We start from the raw sequence: 18135 nt of genomic DNA on the forward strand, positions 1-18135 counted from the left end.
AATGAAGAAGACGAGTAAACATGAAGAAGAAGAGTAAAAAATGAAGAAGAGGTGTAAAAATGAAGAAGAGTAAAAATTAAGAAGAGTAAAAAATGAAGAAGAGTAAAAATGAAGAAGAAGACTAAAAAATAAAGAAGAGTAAAAATGCTAAAGAAGAGTAAAAAATGTAGAAGAAGAGTAAAAAATGAAGAAGAAGTAAAAGAATGAAAAGAGTAAAAATGAAGAAGAGTAAAAAAGGAAGAAGAGGAAAAATGAAGAAGACTAAAAAATGAAGAGTAAAAATGAAGAAGAGTAAAAATGAAGAAGAGTAAAAAATGAAGAGAAAAAATGAAGAAGAGTAAAAAATGAAGAAGAAGAGTAATAATGAAGAAGACTAAAAAATGAAGAAGAGTAAAAATTAAGAAGAGAAAAAATGAAGAGTAAAAATGAAGAAGAGTAAAAATGAAGAAGAAGACCACAAGAGGTGGAGAGGTTTGAGATTGGCTCTGGGTTTCAGCTCACCTGTCCTCTGAGCTGGAGCCCGTTATTAAAGGCCTCAGCCCCCATTTCTTGGGTGTGTGTGTGTGTGTGCGTCCGTGTGTCCGTGTCTACTAAGTGGAAAAACTGTTAAGTGATTGTGTGGAACAGTTGTCGTTCTCATGTCATACGTGTTTTGCCTTGTTTAATTGCATACATGCTTTATCTGTCTATAATTCCAGCAATCTCTGTGTGTGTGTGTGTGTGTGTCTGTGACCGCTGTTTCTCGACAACCTCTGGTCCGATCTAATTGAAACTTGCCAGATATATTGCTGGGGACCTGAGAATGTGCCTTTTCAAGGTTTGATATTAATCGGACAAGTGATTCCCAAGTTATGGCCATTTATTTACCAACCAATGACATGACACGTTGCTGCGTAGCCGTGGTCGATGGGGAAGAGAAACTCAGCCGCGTTCGCATACACATACACACACATACCCATACACACACACACACACACACACACACACACACACATACACACACACACACATACACACACACACATACACGTACACACACACACACACACACATACACACATACCCATACACACACACACATACACACATACCCGTACACACACACATACGCACACACACACACACACATACACACACATACCCATACACACACACACACACACACACCCACACACACATACACCCACACGCACACACACACACACACACACACATACACACATACACATACACACACACACATACACACACATACCCATACACACACACACACACACACACCCACACACACACAATATCTCCTTTTAACCCGATCTCTCAATGGTGTAGAATGTCCTTTAATATGAAATAAATATCAGATCCTGATCCGGATTCGGATCTTCAACAAAACAACAATTTCTTCCTCGCCACACCCCCACATACACGTACACATGCTCACACACACACACACACACACACACACACACACATATACACACACATACACACACACACACACACACACATACACATACACACACATGCACACACACAATACACAAACATACACAACACATACATATATACACACACACACACACACACACACACACACACACACACACACACACACACACACACACACACACACACACACACACACACACATACATACACACACATACACACACATACACACACATAGACACACACATATACACACACATACATATATATACACACACACACACGCAAACACACACATACACACACATACATACACACACACACATACATACACACACACACTCACATACGCACACACACACATACACACACACACACTCACACACGCAAACACACACATACACACACACATACATACACACACACACACACACACTCACACACGCAAACACACACATACACACACATACATACACACACACATACATACACACATACATACACACACACACACCCAACCTGTCCACATTTATATTCCCATGAGTGAAGCGACGGATTGTAGTTACTCGTAAACAAATAAACAAACACCAATTAAGCTTTCCAGATGAGATTTCCACACTTTCCTCAATTAAAATAATTTATAATTAATTATTTATTAATTAATTGGAGAGGTGATCATGATCGAACAAACACCACTATCACGTGACAACTTGGTTTCATAAAACTTCTTACAGCAGGTCAAAGGTCGAGGTCACAGCTTCAGGTTAACATATCGTGCAAAATGATGTTGGGGTCAAACTTTGACCTTGAACTTGTGACTTCCATCCATCGAGCAGAATTAATTAGTTTCCTGGTAAACTCTCACCAACTCTGCTTTACAAATAGCCGACTGGTTTAGCGGTAACCAAGTTCACCCTTCACACATTTAAATATAATATTGAACATAATTTGGCCTTAAGGTTGATCCAGGCCGAGCGAAAACTGCCAACCTGGTGATGTACAGGTAAACTGCTGGGACCCCTTATCCACGGCTGAACCGACCATGGACCCTCGATCTGCCGGAGAACCTCCCGGACCGACCACGTATCCTCCATCGGAACCTCTCGTGGATCCTGGGGTGTTCGCTCTCAGATCTCGGGTCATGGTGGACCGCACGTCGTGTCGGATTAAGGACGGAACGCTGTGGGAACCGAGTGAAGGAAGTGCCCAAGGTGTTTCGGGGAAAGAGCGCACCGCGAGATCGCGGTGTCTGATTGGTTCCCGCCAGATCACGTGTCCATGATTTAAAATAAATACAAAGATTGACCGTTTCGTTTTAACTGATTGTTTGTGTTTCAGATTGTGTTGTGAAAGTGGAAAATCGAGTCCGAGTTCGTCGATGATTATTCCCTCGATACAAATCAACGTTCTTTATTTTCTGTTTTTGTATTTATCGACAATCTTCCCTCCATAACGGAGTTATATATGGGTATGTGGGTATGTAGGTGGGTATGTATCACCTACTCCTCCGGGAGGATTTGACCGAGAGAGCTGAAACTTTCAGGGATTAATGAGGAAACCCAGACCTTGTGTCTGTGCAAGTTCCCATTGATTCCATCAAGTTTGGAGGAAAAAGTTAATTCAGGACCCTTCGGGACCCCCATTCATGATGATAGGAGGAAAACCACGGGAGGAGGGTGAATATACTGGTTCTAGCTCACTTTTCCCCATGTAAATGAATGGGGGATTTTCAGCGATTCCCTTTTATTATCTGCTAAAAATAAACTCTCTTTTTATCCGTTTTTCCCTGCTGTGCAGGGGTTTGGCTTTTTGTGAGGTAATGTTTTATGGTCGGATGCCCTTCCTGGACGCCTCTTACAACACAGGGATATGGTACCCCTATTCTAACCGGGGCATACACCGGGACCAGTACACTGGTACACACTTCGCCGACCTCGGATGGATGACAGGCTGAGTCAACCCCCTGGTGTTAATTCAGCAGCTGAGCGGGATTCGAACTCGGGACACTGGGATCCCAAGCCGCCACCCTAACCACTAAGCCAACACCAGGCTTTGTATATATATATAACCAGGCTATCCCAAGGTATATTTATTTGTCTCCCCTTTTAACCTGGAGGTTGATCAGCTCACTCATTGAACCTATAAAGATTTGTTCATTCTCAAATTCCTTCAATGGTTTAATTTTCTTTGCACAATAATCCCCATCTAAAATATTGACAAACAAAACATTTGAATCTTTATATTTTTTAAGATACCCCTTTTGTGCCATTACGAAATGATAAACTTCTCTTAATGATCTCATCTGACCACCGCCCGAGTTGCAAATCATTTTTGTGTATAAACCACGCCATAAAAAAAGTTTTGTTTCAAATGTTTTCAGTTCATGCCGTGAAAATGAGGAAGTGTTTTTTTGACATGGTCGTGCTGTGTGAATGAGGAAGTGGTTTTAGACAGTCATGCTGTGAAAAAATAGGAACTATTCTGTGAGACAAGGTCTCGTGTTTATATTTTATCTCAGAACACGAACTGAAAACATTTGAATCAAAACCATTTTAAGTATGTTTTGTAAATGATTCATACAATCGCCCAGTTATTTTCCAAGCTGTCATTTCCTGTGGCCGCACCCAATGCTTAGGTAATTTCCTCGTCGTTGCCTTATAAGTGATTCACCAGACAGTTTCTGCCAGATGGGATTTTCATTTTTACAACTGAGACATGGACTCACTCTCTTCTGATGAAGACAACAGCTCACTACAGAGTTGGTAAGTTTGTGTATGGTTTTCTCTTTGAACGATGAAGCAAATGATTATTAATTAAATCATGATAATTCTGATATATATATATATATATATATATATATATATATATATATATTTTTTTTTTTCCTGGCAGGTCGTTGGGAGAAATTGAGTTTTCATATTACGACGAGGTGCATGAAATTAATACTCTTATTGAAGAGATCAATGATTTTAGAAGAGAAATGAAAGACATTTATAATGAGTGGTACGAAGTCTTATCACGTCCTCTCATCTCGAAGGAATTAAACCAATGGTGAGACACGTGTGTGTGTCTTTCTACCTACCTCTCTCTGCTCTTATTGAAGAGATCAATGATTTATAATGACTGGTCTCTGATCTCGAATGAATTAAACCAATGGTGAGACACGTGTGTGTGTCTTTCTACCTACCTCTCTCTGCTCTTATTGAAGAGATCAATGATTTATAATGACTGGTCTCTGATCTCGAATGAATTAAACCAATGGTGAGACACGTGTGTGTGTCTATGTGTGTGTGTGTGTGTGTGTGTGTGTGTGTGTGTGTGTGTGTGTGTGTGTGTGTGTGTGTGTGTGTGTGTGTGTGTGTGTGTGTGTGTTGCTTTCCCTGTCTGTTTGTATCTCTCTCTGTCTGTCTCTTCATCTATACCCTTGACTTATTATTTTATTTTTTTTCAGCACTATCACACAACATCAGCTGTTGAAGCAATCTTGTACAACACATGATTTTCTGGAGGTAAATGTTTCTGAATTATTATTAATATCACTCTCTCTTTAGAATGTCGTCTAATGTTGGTTGCATCATTAGTTTGGATGTGGTTTTGTCAGTACACTGGAATTCATTTTATTGACCTTGAAAGGATGACAGGCTCCTGGTGTGTTAATTCAGTGGTCAATGAGGCTTACTCATATTACCATGTAATTATTATCCACTTTTTGTTTCAAAACAGAATATGGTGTCTGAGTTTCGAAATCACAAGACATCTGGAGAAGATTGCTGGGAAAGATTATACATTCTCGCAAATGAATATTTAATATTTTCAATATTAATAAATTATATTTGTTTTGTATACAATTACTTGATTCTGAATTACAAAAAGAATCAAGACATGAAGGGAGGGTAGGTGCGCCCCAATGACCCATCACCCCTCATCCCATCCCTCCCCTCCCCATGTGTGTGTGTGGGGAAGGGTGGGGGTGGGATGAGGGAGGTGGTGGGTCAAAGGTGGGGGGCGCACAGGGGGATGAGGGGGTGGGGCTTGTGTGGCAGGGGCTTGTGTGGGCGGGGCTTCGGTGGGGCTTGTGTGGGCGGGGTGTGTGTGTGTGGGGCTTGTGTGGGTGGGGCTTGTGTGGGCGGGGTTTATGTGGGTGGCGCTTGTGTCGCAGGGGTTTTTGTGGACAGGGTTTCTGTGTGTGGAGTTTTTGTGTGGAGCTTGTGTAGACAGGGCTTATGCGGGAAGGGTTTATGTGGGCAGGGTTTATGTGGGCAGGGGTTTATGTGGGTGGAGCTTATGTGGGAGGGGCGAATGTGGATGAGGTTTGTGTGGATCAATGGATGGGTGGAGAGATGGGTGGAGAGATGGGTGGATGAGTGGAGCTTGTGTGGATGGGTGGATAATTTTTAATTAAATAAACATGTTGTGTGTGGGGAACTAATTAACTAATCACTAATTATGTGAATATGATGAATATGGGTGGAGCTTGTGTGTGTGTGGAGCTTGTGTGGAGCTTGTGTGGAGCTTGTGTGGAGCTTGTGTGGGGTTTGTGTGTGGTGGGGTTTGTGTGGGCGGGGCTTGTGTGGGTGGAGTCAAAAAGGGGCGGAGTCAAAAAATTTCAATTTATTGGAGCTTGTGAGGGGTTTGTGTGTGGTGGGGTTTGTGTGGGGTTTGTGTGGGCGGGGATTGTGTGGGCGGGGTTTGTGTGGGTGGAGTTAAAAAGGGGCGGAGTCAAAAAATTTCAATTTATCTTTGTCTTTTGTAATTCCTGTGAATAAAATGAACCTAAAATCTCTTCCGCTTCCAAATCATATATTTTACAAGTCCAAGGAACCGTATCTATTACATCAACAATTTAAAAAAGTTCTTTTGTCCATCGTTCAGTAAAACCCTTTTCAAAATGAGATTTCCACCTATATATTCTTACGATATCACCAACTTTGAACTTAGGTTTTCTGACATTAATCTCTTTTTCATATTTTAATTTTGTAAATGTTTCTGATGGTTTCATATTTGTTGCCGTGTGAATCGTGTCATTATACTTATCCACAATATCCTGAATAAAAGATGACCATTGTTGTGAACCGAGTTGTGTGAATTTTTTATATAGTCTCTCTTTTAAGGTACGATTAAAACGTTCAACAACAACTGCCTTCCCTTCATTAAAGGTACTGTATAATGTAATACTGTTATTTTTTAGAAAATTCATAAATGTCTTGTTATAAAACTCTCTACCCTCATCAGTCCACAATTTTTTAGGTTTTCTCTTACTTTTATTAAATATCTGTTGAAAAGCTAACATAAGAGTATTACCTGTTTTGTTTTTTAAAGGGACAACCCACGCATATCTACTCCTCAAATCAATAACGGTTAAAGCATACTTGTACCCCTTATCATTATTGAGTTCAATCAAATCAGCAGACCAGATATAATCTACTTCCTTGGAATAAACTTTCCTTCTCTGAAACTTTGTGAATATTGGTTTATGTAATTCATCAGCTAATTGCTCTTCAGTCTTAATGGCATCATTAGAGCCTATAAGTTTTTTGAATTTCCAAGCCCAAGTTTCAATTTAGCACTGATCATCTTCTTCACAATGAACCGATCAACTTTTTCTCTCAAGGTTGGATTTTGTATCAGAGACAAATTATGCAACATTTCTCTATCGGCTTCATGCTTTTCTTCCAACGTTGTGGTATTCCCATAATCAATATCGTGTCTCATGCACACTTCATCAACTCTATTGATAGGCTGACTCCAGGATTTAGGATTGTCTGCCTCATCTAATCTTTTATCCAAGTTTGTACCTGGACCACAGAAAGAATACCCTGGAAGATGTAATTCCCTGGTATTCCAGTAGTTGTAAATTTACTTCCTGATAAAAACTTTTGTATATCTCCTCCGAGTTTGTGTTTGGAGATAAATTGATTTTTTTGAACCACACACCGAACATATACCTTTTTGTATAACCCTGTTATTTTTACTTTTAATATATGAAATATTTTTAGTATTAGTTTTCTTTTACATTTGAGACAATAACTCATTTATTTATGTGAAAAATTCCTGCAGAGTGCAAAAACCTTTTTAGTTTCCAACATGCACATTTGAATCTTAATTTTTAAAACATAAAGAATCCTTAGAAATGCCTTCACTCTCTCCTCCATTTATTTAAGAAAAAACTTGAATTAAAATGAATAGCTTGTCGATGACAATAGTCTTGTCGAAAGTATTGCAAATAGACTTGTCAATTCTTTGTTTTCCTCCTCGGTGGGTTGAGTTATTTTCTGTAATACCACCAATCTTTTTTGAATCTCACTGGTTTCCATATTTTGATATTTATTTTGTCTCGCTCTTTCCTCCCTCTCCTCCCTCTCTCTCTTCTCTCTTTCCTCCCTCTCCTCCCTCTCTCTCTCTTCTCTCTTTCCTCCCTCTCTCTTCTCTCTCTTCTCCTTTTCCTCCTCTTTCTTCTCCCTCTCCTCCCTCTCTCTCTTCTCCTTTTCCTCCTCTTCACTCTCTTCTTCAACTCCTTCCTCATCCCTTACTATCCTTGAATCACTTACACCCCATAGAATATTATACATATATTCATCAGGATTTCTTGTTATTCCTGCATCGAAAATAATTTTTTTTACAACAGGAAACCAATAAAATTTCTTTTGAATTTCTAAAAGAGCCTTACCTTTTCTTAACTTTATAATTTTTTCATTATTTAACATTGTAATTAAATCTAAAGTTGTCGGTTTATCAACATCAGCATAATGCCAATCTTTTATTGAAAATACCTCATTCTTATGTTGTAGAACATATTTATTAAAATACCGAATACCCTTTTCTTGAAGGTATGCTTGGACACAGAAATGATAATTTTCTTGAAGCCTTCTTGCTGTCATTTATGTATTAGAAATATATGTTAGAATAATATTATGACACGAAACACCTCCCCATCTTCCCATAGTTAAATCATTTTGTATTTCCTTACTTATTATATATAATCCTGTTTTTTCTGTTTTCATGAGATAAACAAGGGCAAAACCATTATTATATTTACCCTTATTAAATTCTTTTATTTGTTGTTTACTAATCGTGGACCCACAAAACTCATTCTCGATACCAAGTGGATAATATTCTTCCTTACGAGACTGATTTAATTGTTCCAGGTCTTCGAGGTTAATTTTAAATGACCAATTATACCCTAAATCATTCATATCATACCCCCATTGTTCTATTCTCATACAAACGATACGCCCTTCTTTATAAAAATTTATTTTAATTCTAACTGTGAATTCTGTATGACCTGGAGATAATATCAACACTTCTGTATCTTTGGAATACACAGCCGTTTTATTTAAGGATATATATTGTGTTAAATCGCTTAATCTCACCAAGTCATTCGCGTCAGTCGGGCTTGGATAATTTTTTAATTTAAAAGCATTTTTCATGTTAATATTTTTAGTTATATTATATTTATGTCGTTCAGCCTGTGCCTTTGTGTAATAATTTGATAAATCAATATCCAGTTCTTGAGATACACCAAAGATAGAACCATCTTTACCAACATAAGTCATTTATATTAGATTAAAAATAATATCATAACATTTTTTATTTTTGTTGAGTTGAAATAACATATATAGACATAATTGACCACAACACTTGGAATTTAATTCTTGGACTTGAAATGTTTGATAAACACCATTCTGTAAGAATTTTATGACTTCAACAGGTGGTGGAAGACCAAAACTATCAAAATAATATTTGTCTTGACTATTAAAAATACAAACCCAATGAGAACCGTTCCCATTATTATCTTCTAAGTTCATAATAATATTCTTTGTATGTTTTGGCACATTTGTTAATTCATCTCTCATACAAATAACCACATTATGAATTTTTAATTTCTTACAATATTTGACAAGTTGTAAATTTGATGTTGTATTCTTTCCAAATTTTTCCAACCACTCATCAATGCTCATTTATTTATTAGAAAGATATAATCCATTACCTCTTTTCGTTAATTTTACACCTGCTTGTGCAATAGAAGAAAGCATATCTCCAACTAACAATCTCGCTTTATCAGGCAGACCTTCAAGTTTTTCAGCAAAATCTACAATTACACCACTTCCACTAATTTGTTCCTCCAACTCTTTGTTATGTCTTTCCAATTCTTTTTGAGCCTGGAGTTGAGCCTTCCTTTCGTTCACAGTTTTCACCGCTGTTGAAATACAACCCGTCAATGCTCCAACCGCACTTAAACCAGCAAATAGAGGAATTAGAAATGGGAGAAATCCTCCACTCGTCTCTCTTATTGAATATTTTTTCAACATTGGTTTTGTCATTTTAATTTTAAGTGAGCCAGTGTCATTCAAGATTTTAACCTGTTCTCTTGTGAGCAAAACATCAATTCTTACTGCTCCTTTTCTCTGAATTGTATTAACGTTAATCGTACAAGGCTTTTGATTTTGAACACAAGATGATAGTTTATGAAGATTGATTTGATTAACATATACCCCAGTTGGTACTTTGCCACTCATTTATTTAACAAAAAATTATGTGAGACTAATCATCACACCATTATCTGTATTAATCTGCAATTCTGTTTCTTCCAAAAGCAAACAATATGTATCAACTTCTTCACTCTCTCCTCTTTCAATGTATAGGGAAGTATCCACTCGATTAGACTTTATAGTTTCCTTTTGCGCGCTCAGGTCAAACGCATAGATTGTATACAAACTTTTAAATGCTGTCATATCCAAAATAGGTTCTTTATTTCCATTACTTTCACACACCTTTTGGTAAGACTTGTATGCTTCAGCAAAATCATTTTTTTCCCAATTAATTTCCAATCTATCTCGTGGATAAAATGTTCCATCTTGAGAAACGCGAAGTTGTTTCAACTTAGCATTATCACTCAATGCATTATTCTTATCAGTCGCAGTATCACCATCTGGCTTTTTAAAAATGATCCACAGATATCGTGGCATTCCTTCCAGAACACCCAAATTCCACGTGTAAGTAGTTTGATTGAGTTTAACGTGTTGACATCTTCTTTTGAGGTATGATACACTGAGTGGTTTCTTTGAGTTAAATCTTCGATTCAACATCTCTTCTGTTTTAAGATTAGGAGTATATTCACTGATTTTACCAACTCATTTCCTCAATTACAAATTTATTCTGATCACCAAAAGCACTAGCAACACCAAAAAGCAATCGATTTTCATTATCATTCCTTTGTAGTTGAAATCTAATTTTAAGACCATACAGAACTTTATCATGATCACAAAATCCAAATATACCTTTAAGAGGAACCGCCACAGTAAAACTATTTTCTGTTTTTGTATCATCATTATACATTCCTTTCCTTTGAGTATATCCAGGGTCTGTGCTTGTTCCCGTTGACATATCAGGAATAAAACCTTCGACAGACCCCTTTCCCATTCTATCACTGAATGTATAGAGTGTAAATTTTATCATTTCAGATACAGCAGAGACATAATCAACCGCTTCAACTTCTTGTGTTCCAATATACAAACGCACACTATCAAACATTTTCCAGAAGAAATCATTTACAAGTGTAGCGTTTGTGTTATTCCCAGCTTTAGTGAATTTAAATTTACACAACAAGAAACTTTCGGAGAGATTCACATAGGTTTGTTGATTATTTATTTCAAAACTTTTTGTACCATTCGTATTCCAGTCTGTTCCAGTTATTGCATTTACCTTGAAGTAATCTTCTTTTTTAGTGGAGTTTGAGATAATAATAGTATCATCCAAATCATAGATACTATCAATTGCTTCCATACTTGTATTTATTTAGGAAAAAAGATGTTAAAACTTTTGAAACCCTGATCCAAGTATTTGAATTATTTTCTGTCATTCTTGGGGGGACAACTGAGTTTTGCCTTTCTTAATTTCTTTTATTGCTTGTAATTTATGAGATTCCTTCTGAGCATCTTTTATACTCTTTACAGCACCTGCTACATTTCCCACAGCAGAAGCAGTTGAACCAATTAGATCTTTATGTTTAAGAATAGTTGAACCAATACCCATGAGAGTATCAATTATCCCATCTCCTCTAAATTGATGTCCAACACCCCTTAGTAGGGTGAATATACTGGTTCTAGCTCACTTTTCCCCATGTAAATGAATGGGGGATTTTCAGCGATTCCCTTTTTTTTTCCCCTAAAAATAAACCCCCTTTTTATCCGTTTTTCCCTGCTGTGCAGGGGTTTGGCTTTTTGTGAGGCAATGTTTTATGGTCGGATGCCCTTCCTTGACGCCTCTTACAACACAGGGATATGGTACACCTATTCTAACCGGGGCATACACCGGGACCAGTACACTGGTACTCACTTCGCCGACCTCGGATGGATGACAGGCTGAGTCAACCCCTGTTGTTAATTCAGCAGCTGAGCGGGATTCGAACTCGGGACACTGGGATCCCAAGCCGCCACCCTAACCACTAAGCCAACACCAGGCTTTGTATATATATATATAACCAGGCTATCCCAAGGTATATTTATTTGTCTCCCCTTTTAACCTGGAGGTTGATCAGCTCACTCATTGAACCTATAAAGATTTGTTCATTCTCAAATTCCTTCAACAGTTTAATTTTCTTTGCACAATAATCCCCATCTAAAATATTGACAAACAAAACATTTGAATCTTTATATTTTTTAAGATACCCCTTTTGTGCCATTACGAAATGATAAACTTCTCTTAATGCTCTTGTTTGGCCACCTCCTGAGCCACATATCATTTTGAGATTATAGTAAATTGTTTTTTCATTGTTCAATTGATAACCATCAAAGTTTTCAGTCCATTCAAGGATATTCATTTTTTTCTTTACATCCTCTAACTTACTAGTTTTTAAATTGATTCGCTTATTTGTTTTATTTACCTTTGTTTTAGTTATTTTTTCAATAAGACTTATTTGATATTTTTCACATTCATTATGTTTTCCATTTATATACCAAGACTGAGATTTTCTCCACTCTTTAGTTTGATTAATACTTGGTTTAACCATTTATATATTGCGAAAAAAACGCGGCGGTAGCCCTTAAAAAACCATAACCCATCTTCCCATCGTTAAAACACAATCTATTCTATTCACTCTATCATACAATATCCATATGGAACACAATCTATTCCATTATCTAAAATAAATCTCTTATCATCAAAGGCTGCTAATGTCTTTTTATTTACTTCTTCACTATATATGTTATGATTATAACTTCTTGTTGTATTCGTTTTCCTATATTCTTCTTTCTTATTCATCAAACAATTATGATAATTTCTAAAAGTTATTGATTTCTTTATTACATATTTCTTTATTCCCTTTAACCTCTTATCAATCTGATCACCATACTTATAAGCATATGCCTTTGCTCTCAATCCAATAAACTCACTCATTATTTTTCCACCCAACTCATCCTTAAACTTACCAATAACCTTTTCATTCTTTTTGGAAAATAACTCACTCTTCTTGCTGAAATTACTTGTATCATATACTCCAATATTTTTCTTCATATCTTCATAAACATCATCAGTTTTTATTTCTAGTATAAAACTATCAGTGTCCATATACAACAATGAAACATTTTCACCATACTCTTTCTTTAAGTCATGATACAAATAATCATACATCAATATCTTTGATAAATCAAGAACTGCTGTTCCAATATAAATTGGTTTATCCATTACAATACTTTCCCTTTTCATATGAATTGCAGAAAAGTTCTCTGAAAAAACCTCTTCTCTCTCAAAACTTGGTTTATTTATCAATCTCGAAGCTTCTTTCCAAGATGTTGCGAATCTAATGTTTTGCCTGTTTCTAACATTTTCCATAGTCTTTCCAAATACAGCATTATTCATTAATTTATAAAAGTCCCCTTCAAATTTTACTTTTGTATTTGCTCTCATATCTGTATTGAATTGAATATACTTTTTCACCCAAGGACTTTGTTTAAATTTTAAAACTCTGAATTTTAGCTACTCTCAATCCTTCTCTCAAAAACTGTTTTAAGCTTCTCTGATGCAAAACATATCCCTCTTTATCATAGAATGTTGTTAATAACTTTTCTGTTGATTTACCTTTAATATTAAAACTTTTATGATAATCACTTAACCATTCTTTCTTTGGGGTTTCTTTCTCATATGCAAAAGGAAGATCTTTATGCTTATTATGAAGATCACTCGGGTACCTCAAATCAACTTCAAAATAATAACCTTCTTCTTCGTCATTCAATTCCTCTTGAGAAGAAATAACAATATTCATCAAAGCCTTTTCATAATCCTTTTCTTCCACCCACTCTAATTTACCATTAGGCAGAGATTGAGACATTGCCCATCCATACAAATTATTAGCATCAAAATACATCAAATAATTACTATCTTTTTCACTATCATAATTTGGAAGATATGTATTATTTGCTTTAGCATATCTTTTTGAACATACTTGTGATATTCCACCTCTCTTGGACTTCTCAATCATCAAAAGCATATCAACATCACTGATTAAATCTATATCTTGTTTTGTCATTTTCAACATTGCACTCCAAGCTGAACCAGGAGCTGTGAAATAGTGGGCAGGATCTAATCCATAACAATTTTTATTATGACAGAGTGATCTAAAAGCTTCAAACACATCAGCTAACAATAAAACATCTGTTTTTAGATATAAATCGTGATATTCTCCAAGGTTCTTTATCTTAAATATTTTCCATATTTCTTGTGCGTGTTTATATTCCTTATCACTTATCTCTTCTTCATAAAGGTTATTATAGAAACTTTCTTTTGATGGAAGTTGTGTTTCTTTAAATCTCATAAATGAATCCATATAATCATAAGGATAAATTCCCTTACTTGTAAGAATTTTCTCTTTACTTTGAATTTCATTCCTTGTTTGAATTTCCTCTCTCGTAAGAATTCCTTCTTTAATCAGAATTTCATCTTTAATCAGAATTTCCTCTTTAGTTAGAATTTCATTCATTGTTCGAATTTTCTTTATAATTAGAATTTCATCTTCAGTTAGAATTTCCTCATTAATTAGAATTTCCTCTTTCCTTTGAATTCTCTCTTTAATCTGAATTTCCTCTTTAGTGAGAATTTCCTCTTTTGGAAAGAATGAATTAAGATTTGGGAAAGAGTCCGTGGAGCTTAGATTTGATGCGAGGTAGGCTAGTGGTGTTCCCATAAACTTGTAAGAATCTAGAAACCTAATACGAGTTATAGGTTTTGTGAATATCATTTTTGTAAATGAAATATACTTTTGACTTGTGTTTGTTATGGCAGAAATATTCCCTGGTGTTTTTGAAAGTTCATTTATAAATAGATGTGTATCATAGTTGGCGCTGTTGTGAAGAAAGACTGGAATAAAAGAAGGTAATTTATAATTAAGATTACAACAGGAATGAGCGGGACCTCCATATTTACCAGTAAGATGACAATGATCCCTAACTTTAGACTCCTTAATTTCCCCCTCACAAATATGACAGATATTGTTCTTTCTAAATTATAATTTTTCTTCTTTGGTTAATTTCATCGGTTCATTTGTTTCTTTCATTAATTTAGTGAGTCTTATACAATCCTTTTCTAATCGTTTTGCAAACTCTTGTGAAGCTTTTTTTCCACGATAATGTTCAAGTTTGTTATACTTTTCTCCAACAGATGATTTGATATAATAACAGAAACCACAAGGAATATGTTGTTGATATTTATTTGTATATGATTCTTTTGGATAAGGAGAAGCAGTATTTATCTTTTTAAGGATACACTCAAAATCAGCGTATATCACAAATGGGTGCATGATAGATTTATTATAATCTTCAAAAGAAATCTTTTCACCAGGTTTAGGCATTGTAATTACAGCTGATTTATGATTACTACAATATTTTGAATGTTGTTCTAATCGTTCTTTTGTATGAAATGAATTAAGACATCGCTTACAAGGATATATTTTGTTTGCTGTTCTGAATACCTGAGAAGAGATTAATCTTGATAAATTATTGATGTATGTGTAATGTGAATTCTTTCCAACACTAAAATATAAAAGATCAATGTGTGTTTCTTCATTTTTATAGTTGTTTGAAATTTTTAATATTTGAACTTTGTTTGTATCCGTTAATCCATATACATTAATAGAAATATTATTCTTTTTCTCAAATTTAGGAATATCTGTTAGTGGCATTGGGAATTTAAAATCTTTAATGTCCAAGGTATTCTCATATTTCATATATTGTTTTACTCTTTCTGAATTACATTTTGGTGGATGTAAGTGAGCAAGAACAGACCAGAGAAAACATTTATTATCATTGTTCTTAATATTAACAACTGCCTTCTTTAGTTTTATTTCTTTTGGTAATTCAATATAAGAAGAAGCTTTAAGAGGGTTTGATTTTAGAATGTGTATATCTAAAAAGATGATTTTTTAAATATTGAATCCACTTCCTACCACTGTATTATCAACATCCTCCTCTTGTCTTGATAGTTCTTCATGAACCCCACTTTTCAAAAAATCTTGAAATGATGTTATAAAATGAAGATCTGTTCTGATATAAGGAGTTTGTTCTTCATCTTGTCTTTTCATATTCATTTTCACTCCCATATAAAACTTTAAAGTTTTCATTTCTTTTAATGTCTTTTTAATAAATTTTTCAACATCGGGTTTCACTATTTCAATTGATTCAGCTATTGATGATGGACCGGGTTCTCCAAATTGAAAAATCCTTATTTTTATATGCCCTTTAAATGCCCCATCAGTGTTTTCAATATAATAGTCTCCCTTTACTTTAAACTCATTTTTCTTGTGTTTTTGTGATTGAAGATGTTTATTATAACTACTCTTCAAAACATCCTTTGAACAGATATCACAATGTTTTCTTTCCAACTCAAGAGGAGATATTTTATGAAACAGATTAAATGTGTGTTTGTTGGTTCGGAGGTGTTTTCTATAATGTTTATATTCGTGATTACAAACATCGCAGTATGTTGTATTCACCATATTTATATAATAAATCTTTGCTTAAACTAAAATTTTCTTGATGAAAATTTCGTTTATTTTACAGGTGAATCTGTGCTTAAAACCATTTTATCCTCCAACTTTTTCACTTTATAAATACAATGTTTCAAGACACAAAAGACAAGTTTCAATCAATCTCTTCATTTGTTAAAGATACTGAGAAATATGTCAAGGATGTAAAATTGAACAAAGATAAATTTTACAACTATTGGATAAAAACTATTATGGTAAATAATATGAGTTCTTCAATTTCCTTCAGTGGAAGGGCTTTTAGTCTACCTGGTAGAACATCAATTAAAGTGTCTCTAACAAAAGTTTCTCCTCTCCTTCTAGTAATATATTCAAAACTAGAAAAAGCAATGAAACAAGAAAAAGTATCAAAAAACAAAAACCTTATGGATGAAGCTTTAGAAAGAAAAGATAAGACCATCTGTAATATGCAAGGAGAAATTTGTATTTTTTTCAACAACCCTAAAGATGTAAATCCTGATGAAATAAAGGATGTTAATATATCAGGTGAAATGACATTTCGTTCAATAGTAATTAACGATCATTTTAAAATTACCTTTAATATAAAAAATGTTGTCGTTGAATCTGATAATGAAAAAGTATATCGATATCGATGGTAATATACAACTGAAAGTATAGATGAATTTCAGTTTAAGTAAAGTTTTACTTTATAAATATGCTAGACTTTCCTGATTCTCCATATGACAAATTTGAGAATTGTCCTGCGTGTGAAAGACGGGGATTAAACACAGAGTCAAAAGCCTATAAACAATGTATATTCTGTGATTATCTTCTAATTAATGATAATAAAAAATATAAAAAGGAAAATAATTCTTTTAGATTTACACCAAAAATGAATTACTTTACAAGATTGATTAGAGAAATGAATGTAAAGTCTGAGGGTGATAACACACCTTTCCTTACAAGGGAAGAAACTGAACGTATAAGAGAAATGTTCAAAGGATTGTTGTTGTATATTATTCATGGATGTAATTTTCAGGGAAATATCAACACAAGATATTGTATAAATAAAATAATGGATTATCTTGAAATTAAACCTGAACTTAGGATAAAATATAGAGTTTCTAAAAAGCCAATAATAAATTAAATAACCTGTTTTTCAAATATATAAATGAATGATTTTTTACCTATTTGGGAAAATAAGATAAAATTTAACAACCATAAAAATCTCCCAAATTCATTAAGATGTCTCATAGTTGGTTCAAGTGGATGTGGAAAAACCTGCTTACTTTTAAAAATGCTCCTCACTCCCAACTTTTTAGATTATGATAATTTAATAATTTTCACAAAGTCGAGTTTTCAACCAGAGTATCAACTACTCTCACAAGGTTTTAATGCTGGTCTTCAAAAAGAAGATATAATCGGTTTATTTAAACGCCAAAAAACCTAAATGATTATAACATTGAAGATATAATTCAACTATTTTGTGATACACAGAGATGTAAAAAGAAATCAAATCCTATAACTTGTATTCTTAGTGATAATACGGATGATATACCGTCTCCCCAAGATTTGGATAAATCAAAAAGAACCTCGTTATCTTTGATGATTGTTTTAATGAGAGAAACCAAACGGTAATGGACAGCTACTACACAAGAGGGAGACATTCTTCTTGTAATTGTATTTATCTTAGTCAATCGTACTTTCAACTTCCTCGT

At 34.7% G+C, this 18135-nt stretch overlaps 1 protein-coding gene and 1 long non-coding RNA gene across 8 annotated transcripts in view; one reads left to right on the forward strand and one right to left on the reverse strand.

Moving 5' to 3' along the window:
• The window catches only part of LOC147008051 (uncharacterized), a 364090-nt gene that overhangs the window by 264140 nt on the left and 81815 nt on the right, over nt 1-18135 (reverse strand). The gene's annotated exons all lie outside the window — the stretch shown is intronic.
• On the forward strand, nt 3222-5313 carry LOC147008056 (uncharacterized). Its single transcript, XR_015053685.1, has 3 exons — nt 3222-4208; nt 4339-4497; nt 4898-5313. It is a non-coding gene; the product is annotated as an uncharacterized LOC147008056 (long non-coding RNA).

Source organism: Eptatretus burgeri, chromosome 22, assembly GCF_056783735.1.
Source record: "Eptatretus burgeri isolate ZD-2024b chromosome 22, Ebu_testis_v1, whole genome shotgun sequence".
Lineage (NCBI taxonomy): Eukaryota > Metazoa > Chordata > Myxini > Myxiniformes > Myxinidae > Eptatretus > Eptatretus burgeri.